The sequence below is a fragment of the Cyprinus carpio genome, chromosome A9, assembly GCF_018340385.1.
Source record: "Cyprinus carpio isolate SPL01 chromosome A9, ASM1834038v1, whole genome shotgun sequence".
Taxonomy (NCBI): domain Eukaryota; kingdom Metazoa; phylum Chordata; class Actinopteri; order Cypriniformes; family Cyprinidae; genus Cyprinus; species Cyprinus carpio.
Window position 1 is genome coordinate 1,080,055 of NC_056580.1, and position 7,920 is coordinate 1,087,974.

Consider the following 7,920-nt stretch of genomic DNA (forward strand, 5'->3'; position numbering starts at 1 on the left):
AGATGTTATGGTTTTAAACTGTACATAATTTATTTGCTATCCCTTACCATAACCCTACCCCTAAACCTACAGCTTACACAAAACTTTCTGCATTTTTAGATTTTCATAAAAAAAAAAAAAAAAAAAAAAAAAAAAAAATCTATATGATTTATAAGCTTGTTTCCCAATGGGGACCAAAACATGTCCCCACAAGGTCAACATTTACTTGTATTTGTTACAATCACCAGCTGGAGTGCCCACGAGCTCCACAAGAGGAGACTCCATCCTGTACCTTTGCCATTCAAGCCAGACTCCATTTCCCATAATCATTTGCCTGGACTCATCATCAGTTCACAACTGTCACATATAAGGAGCTTTATAAAGGTTACACTCATCCACACGCACATAGCTGAGTATTGTTAAGCCTGTAGTGTTTCAGAGTTTACGTGTTTTTCATGTGTTTCCTAGTTTCCCTGTTTCCTTGTCTTCATGGTTTTTGATCTCTGGACTGTGTACCTTGATTTTGATTGTTTGCTGCCTGCCCTGACCTTCGCCTGTTTATTGGATTTCTCTTTGTCTCATCCTGGAGTGTACCTGTCTGCTGTTTTTTTGACCCTGTCTGTTTTGACTACTCTTTGGAATAAAGCTGCATTTGGATCCTCAACTCTGTTGTCACATTGTTGAGGCTTTAACGAGCATCAAAGGCTTAACATAGATCCAGTAGCTCTGTGAGTATTTCCAGTCCAGCAAAAATGAATCCAGTCACACAAATCTGTGCCTCCAACAAGGAGATCACAGTACTGAGGATTATGTAAATTACTTTATTGAACTGGCACACTTAATTTCCATGTTTAATGTTTTGTGGGTCATACGTTTTGTTGAGGGCTTTCTGAACCACTCGGCTCCCTTATTCCACTACAGTACATGACCCTAAATGGATTATATGGTTCTTTATTTACTGTGGGAGTCGTGGAGGAGGAACACAGTGATCCCACAGTGTCCACCATTCCAGAATGGCATTCTATTCATTGCTGGCGCCGATATAGGATGGCTGCCTCAGTGACGTGCTCTGCATTTGTTTTTGTGTTTTTGTTAGTTTGCCCTGTCTTAAGTTATATTCCTGCAATCAGTTTAACCAGGGACAAATTGCTGGACATTCTGCACCACACATCTATCGATATATAACCGGTTTTCGACTATTCTGATGTTTTGCTGGACATTCTTGTCGGCGGAGCAGCTGCGCTGATCACACACTTCAGGATGCGCAGACGGGGAAAAGAAGCTGGCGCGCACGTGAGACTCAGAACACGCGGATTTCGAACGCCGTTGCCTAGCATCCATCTGGCAAATCTCCGCTCTCTACCCAACAAAACGGACAAACTCCTTCTGCTCTCCCGGACAAATAAGGATTTCTCACACTCTGCTGCTCTGTGTTTCATGGAAACTTGGCTAAACGACACCATTCCAGACAGTGTGCTCCATCTGGCAGGCTTTCAGCTGTTCAGAGCGGACCGTGACGCAGAATCAACAGGGAAATTGTGCGGCGGTGGGACATGCTTTTACATCAAAGAAAGGTGGAGTACAGATGTAACAGTGTTAAATAAGATGTGTTGTTCAGATCTAGAAACACTATTCATTAACTGCAAGCCGTTCTATTCGGACTCTGTTTTAATCATTCTCAGGGACTTTAATAAAGCCAATCTCTCCTGTGAACTGCCAAAATACAGACAGCACATCACATGTCCCACCAGAGACAGTAAGATATTGGACCACTGTTACACCACAATAAAGGATGCATATCACTCTGTTCCACGGGCAGCTTTGGGACGTTCTTATCAGTGTTTGGTTCTTTTTATACCGACCTACAGGCGGAAACTAAAATCAGCTAAACCTGTATTAAGGACTGTAAAAAGATGGACCAATGAAGCAGAGCAGGATTTACAATCTTGTTTTGACCTCACTGATTACCTAGTGTTTGAAGCTGCTGCCACTGATCTGGACGAGCTCGCAGAGACTGTAACATCATATATCAGTTTCTGTGAGGATATGTGTATTCCTACCAGGACTCATCTAACTTACAACAATGACAAACTGTGGTTCACTGCAAAACTCAGACAGCTCCGTCAGGCCTAAGAAGATGCTTACAGGAAGGGGGACAATGTCTTCTATAAACAGGCTAAATACACACTGGAAAAGGAGATCAAAGTGGCAAAGGGGAATTATTCTGGAAAAATAAGGACTCAGTTCACTTTCAACGACTCAGCATCAGTGTGGAAAAGTCTGAAAGAGATCACCAACTACAAGACACCACCACCCAGCACTGTAGAGAATCAACAACTGGCAGACGATCTGAACGAGTTTTACGGGAGGTTTGAAAGAACACCCATCACCTGCCCTGAACGCCTCTCCACACAACCGTTCACACCATTCACAACTCCTGCAACCCGCCCTGAACACCTCTCCAAACAACCGTTCACACCATTCACAACTCTTGCAACCCACACTGAACACCTCTCCAAACAACCGCTCTCACCATTCACACCTCCTGCAACCCCCCCTTCCCCACACCTGCAATACAGATCCTGTGCTGACCAGCTGGCCCCCATCTTCACACAGATCTTCAACAGATCACTGGAGCTGTGTGAAGTCCCTTCATGCTTCAAACGCTCCACCATCATCCCCATCCCAAAGAAATCCAAAAAACAGGACTAAATGACTACAGGCCTGTGGCTTTAACATCTGTGGTCATGAAGTCATTTGAAAAACTGGTGCTGGCCCACCTGAAGGACATTACTGGACCCTTGCTGGATCCTCTTCAGTTTGCCTACAGAGCAAACAGGTCTGTGGACGGTGCAGTAAACATCGGACTGCATTATGTTCTGCAACACCTAGACAGACCAGGGACTTATGTGAGGATCCTGTTTGTGGACTTCAGCTCGGCCTTTAACACTATCATTCCAAACCTTCTCCTGCCTAAACTAACTGCCCACCTCTGTCTATCAGTGGATCAACAGCTTCCTGACAGACAGACAGCAGCTAGTGAGGCTGGGAAAATACACATCCAGCACCTGTACAATCAGCACTGGAGCTCCCCAGGGCTGCGTTCTCTCCCCACTTCTCTTCTCCCTGTACACCAATGATTGCACATCTAAGGACCCCTCTGTCAAGCTCCTGAAGTTTGCAGACGACACCACATTCATCGGGCTCATTCAGGACAGTGATGAGTCTGCTTACAGACAGGAGGTTAAAGAGCTGGCTGTCTGGTGCACTCTCAACAACCTGGAGCTTAACACGCTCAAAACAGTGGAGATGATAGTGGACTTCAGGAGAAACCCCCTGCTCTCCCCCCACTCACCATCATGAACAGCACTGTGACTGCAGTGGAGTCATTCAGGTTCCTGGGAACCACTATCTCTCAGGACCTGAAGTGGGACATTCACATTGACTCCATTGTGAAAAAGGCCCAGCAGAGGTTGTACTTCCTTTGCCAGCTGAGGAAGTTTAACCTGCCACAGGACCTGCTGAAACAGTTCTACTCTGCCATCATTGAATCCGTCCTCTGCACTTCAGTAACTGTCTGGTTCAGCTCAGCTATCAAATCTGACCTCAGAAGACTACAGAGGGTAGTCCGGACTGCTGAGCGAATCATTGGTACAACCCTCCCTTCTATTCAAGAACTTTACTTATCCAGAGTAAGCAAAAGGGCTGGCAAAATCACTCTGGACCCCTCACATCCAGCACACTACCTCTTTGAACTGTTGCCATCTGGTCGACGCTACAGAGCCTTGAGCACCAGAACGACCAGACACAGGAACAGTTTCTTCCCTCAGGCAATCCATCTAATGAACACTTGATAATAACTGTGGAACACACAACATTAATTATATTTATATACACATACACTTATTTATCTAACACGCATACTTAGTGTACACTTAAATTTTTGCACATAATATACCTGTACATACATAACTGCCTATTGTAATATACCTGCACATAAAATTGTCAATTTGTATATTGTCATTCCTTACCTACTTATTTGTATTTTTTATTATTTTATTATGTGTTTTTTTGTTCTGTCGCCATCATTCTGTTGCACTGCAGAGCTTCTGTCACGAAAACAAATTCCTTGTATGTGTGAACATACCTGGCAATAAAGCTCAATCTGATTCTGATTCTGAATCTCATCATGTCGTTCCAGGGTCTCGTCCCATCATGTCGACCATGCCTAGTGCCTCAAGAAAAGTCCAAAGACATCTGACACTGGCATCCAGTGTGGGGGATCCACCGCTGGTTTCAGCCAGAGCAGTGGGCATTCCATGGGCATTCCATCACTGAAACTGTTCCCCTATGCTCAGTGCTCCCAGTAATGGCGGTTGGCATTCTGTGTGTTTGGTCTACTCAATGCTCTGTTACACTTCCTGAGCCTGCTCCCATCCTTGAATCAGTTCCAGAGCCTGCTCTATTCTTTGAATTAGCTCCAGAGTCTGTTCCAGTCCTTGAATCAGCTCCAGAGCCTGCTCCAGTCCTCGAATCAGCTCCAGAGCCCGCTCCAGTCCTTGAATCAGCTCCAGAATCCTCTCCAGTCCTCGAGTTCATGCCAGAGCCTGCTACAGTCCCTGAATCAGCTCCAGAGCATGTTCCAGTCCTTGAATCAGCTCCGGAGCCTGCTCCAGTCCTTGAATCAGCTCCAGAGCCTGCTCCAGTCCACGAATCAGCTCCAGAGCCCGCTCCAGTCCTTGAATCAGCTCCAGAATCCTCTCCAGTCCTCGAGTTCATGCCAGAGGCTGCTACAGTCCCTGAATCAGCTCCAGAGCATGTTCCAGTCCTTGAATCAGCTCCGGAGCCTGCTCCAGTCCTTGAATCAGCTCCAGAGCCCACTCTAGTCCTCGAGTCCATGTCAGAGCCTGCTCCAGTCCCTGAATCAGCTCCAGAGCATGTTCCAGTCCTTGAATCAGCTCCGGAGCCTGCTTCAGTCCTCGAATCAGCTCCAGAGCCCGCTTCAGTCCTTGAATCCTCTCCAGAGCCCGCTCCAGCCATTAAATCCACTCCAGAACCTGCTCCAGTCCATGCATCTGCTTCAGCTCCTCTCAAGGTGCCAGCTTCTGCTGCAGAACCTCCTGAAGCTGCTCCCACGGTGGTAGCTTGCGCTGCAGAAGTGTGTTCATAAAAATAAATAAATAAATAAATAAATAAAATAATAATAATAATAATAATAATAATAATAATAATAATTCTCTTATTTTCTTTTGTCTTTTGATTAACAGCTGATGACAAATAGCAGCAGGTTAATACAGTAGGATGCTGTCACAGAATGCACAGATACTGACTAGCATTTGATTACTTTTCAAACTGCTTATTTTCACTTAAGACATAACTGACTGTGTTCACTGAAAACTCACCAAGACAGACATTTTGACAAAGCACAAAGTGTTTCAGTTACGCTCTGCTCTCAAGGCCTATGGAGTTCCCTGGGCATCCCCTATTTCCTCTCATCCTATGTGTCGGCCATCTGTTTCTTTAATATATAGTAAAATTAATGATCACAATCATGAATTAACAGATTTTGACTTATCAGTCAGCTGGGACAGGGTGTGGTCTAATCTAATCTTAACTTCTAAAAACATGGCTCATCATTTTATCCATTTCACAGTCATCCATAGAGCAAGCATAACTCCTTACAAGAGGTTCAAAATGAAACTGCAATCAACCTATAACTGCCATATCTATAACACTGTATCATCAGGTAAATTTCCAAACATACACATGGAATGTCCAATTGTTGTCAACCTATGGACACATGTGAATTCTGTTTTATCCTTTTTACTACAGATTGATTACACGTCTAATCCAGGTTTATGTCTTCTCAATAATGATTCCAACCCTGTTTAAGTTCAGTAAAGAAGAGAATGTTGTTTGCTGGTTTTACAGCTGTAAAGAAGACAATAATACAAAACTGGGTAGCACTTTATTTTACAGTCCTGTTCCTCATGTACATACTATGTTCTTATTATAGTAATTACAATAACTATGTAATAACTAGGTACTAACCCCGAACCTACCCCTAAACCTAACCCTAACCCATGTTGTTACCATGTATTACCAAAAATTTCCTAGATAAATACACTGTAAGTACACTATAAGTACATGTAAGTACACGTACTGTAAAATAAAGTGCAACCCAAAACTGATTGACTCCGAACATGTGTGCAAGAACCTTTTAGATTCATAGCCTCCATGGGATAGTGGCCTGTGAATGTACGGCACGAATTAACGGAGCTAAACCGGGGACTATTGATGCATGGCAGTGTTTTTCTTCTGACATTTTGAAATATGTAAAGGAATGACAATGATTTTTTTTCTTTAGGGACTGTAACATCCGTTGTTTGTCTGAAACATGGCTCACAACCTCGATCCCGGACACTACTGTAACACCGTCTGATAACTCCTCTGTTTTACAGATGGACAGGACAGTAGAGGCCAGTAAATCCAAAGGTTGTGGAGTGTGTTTCATGATCAACAGGAAATGGTGTGACCCCAGGAATATCTCCAGTCTGTCGCGCTCCTGCTTGCCTCATCTGGAACATTTATCCATTATTTGCCACCCATTCTATCTACCCCGGGAGTTTTCTTTGATCAACATTACTGCTGTCTACATTCCACCACAGGCAGACATGATATGCTCAGCGGTTACATTAACAAACATCCTGATGCTGCTTCTATCATCGCGAGGGACTTTAACAAAGTCAACCTCAGGCAGGTCATGCCAAACAGTAACATGTATACTGTCCAACCAGAGGACTGAAAACACTGGATCATTGCTACTCTCAGTTTAAGAATGCCTACAAAGCTTGCTCACTACCAGCTTTTGGCAAATCGGACCATGCCGCTTTTTCCTCATGCCGGAATATAAACAAAGGCTCATTCAAGAACCCCCGGTGCAGAGAGTAGTGACGTGCTGGTCCACCCACTCTGAAGCCATGCTACAGGTGGTTCTTGATGACGTAGACTGGGACATGTTCAGAGTGAGTTCCTCTGATGTCAGCGAGTTCACGGATGTAGCATTAAGCTCTGTAAACACGCTAACTAAAAATCGTGCTATGATCTCCTACGGGTGGTAAGAGGAACTAATGGGCTCTTACCGCCCGTCAGAGATCATAGCACGATGTTTTGTACTCTTTCATGTTCCCCGATGAGAGACCGGTGTTGTATGCGGCAGTGCATTTGCTTACTGCAGCACGGATTGTTCTGTCCACCCACGGTTTCTGATTTGAGAAGGTCCTTATAGTTATTGTATCCATTGCTTGTTCGGTTAGCATGTTTACAGAGCTTAATGCTACATCCGTGAACTCACTGACGAGTTCACAGATGAGGAATGAATAGAGTCTCATTTCCAGCTAAATGACTCACGACGCATGTGGCAAGAACTAAAAACCATCTGTTCCTTTTGTGAAAACAAATGCTCTGCAGCTGTGAGAGCAGATCCATCACTGGCTGATGAATTCAACTCTTTTTACAGATGCTTTGAATGTAATCAAGGCAGCATGAGTCTGCCGATTAGCGCGTCTGGTAGCAGCAGTCAGAGCAGTGATAATCAAGTAATCACCATGTCAGAGGATGAGGTTCGGAGGGCCCTAAAGCGAGTGAACGTCAGGAAAGCAGCAGGTCCAGATGGGATTTCTGCTGTGTTCTGAGGTCCTGTGCTGATCAGCTTGCTAGTTTGTTTACATCTATTTTTAATGAGTCCCTTGCTACCTCTGTGGTTCCCACCTCCTTTAAAAAATCTGTCATCATCCCTGTGCCTAAGAACAATTACCCCTCCTGCCTGAATGACTATTGTCCAGTTGCCCTCACGTCAACAGTCATGAAGGTCTTTGAGAAACTTATAAAGAACAACATTTGCTCCTCCATCCCTGATACTTTGGACCCTCTTCAGTTTGA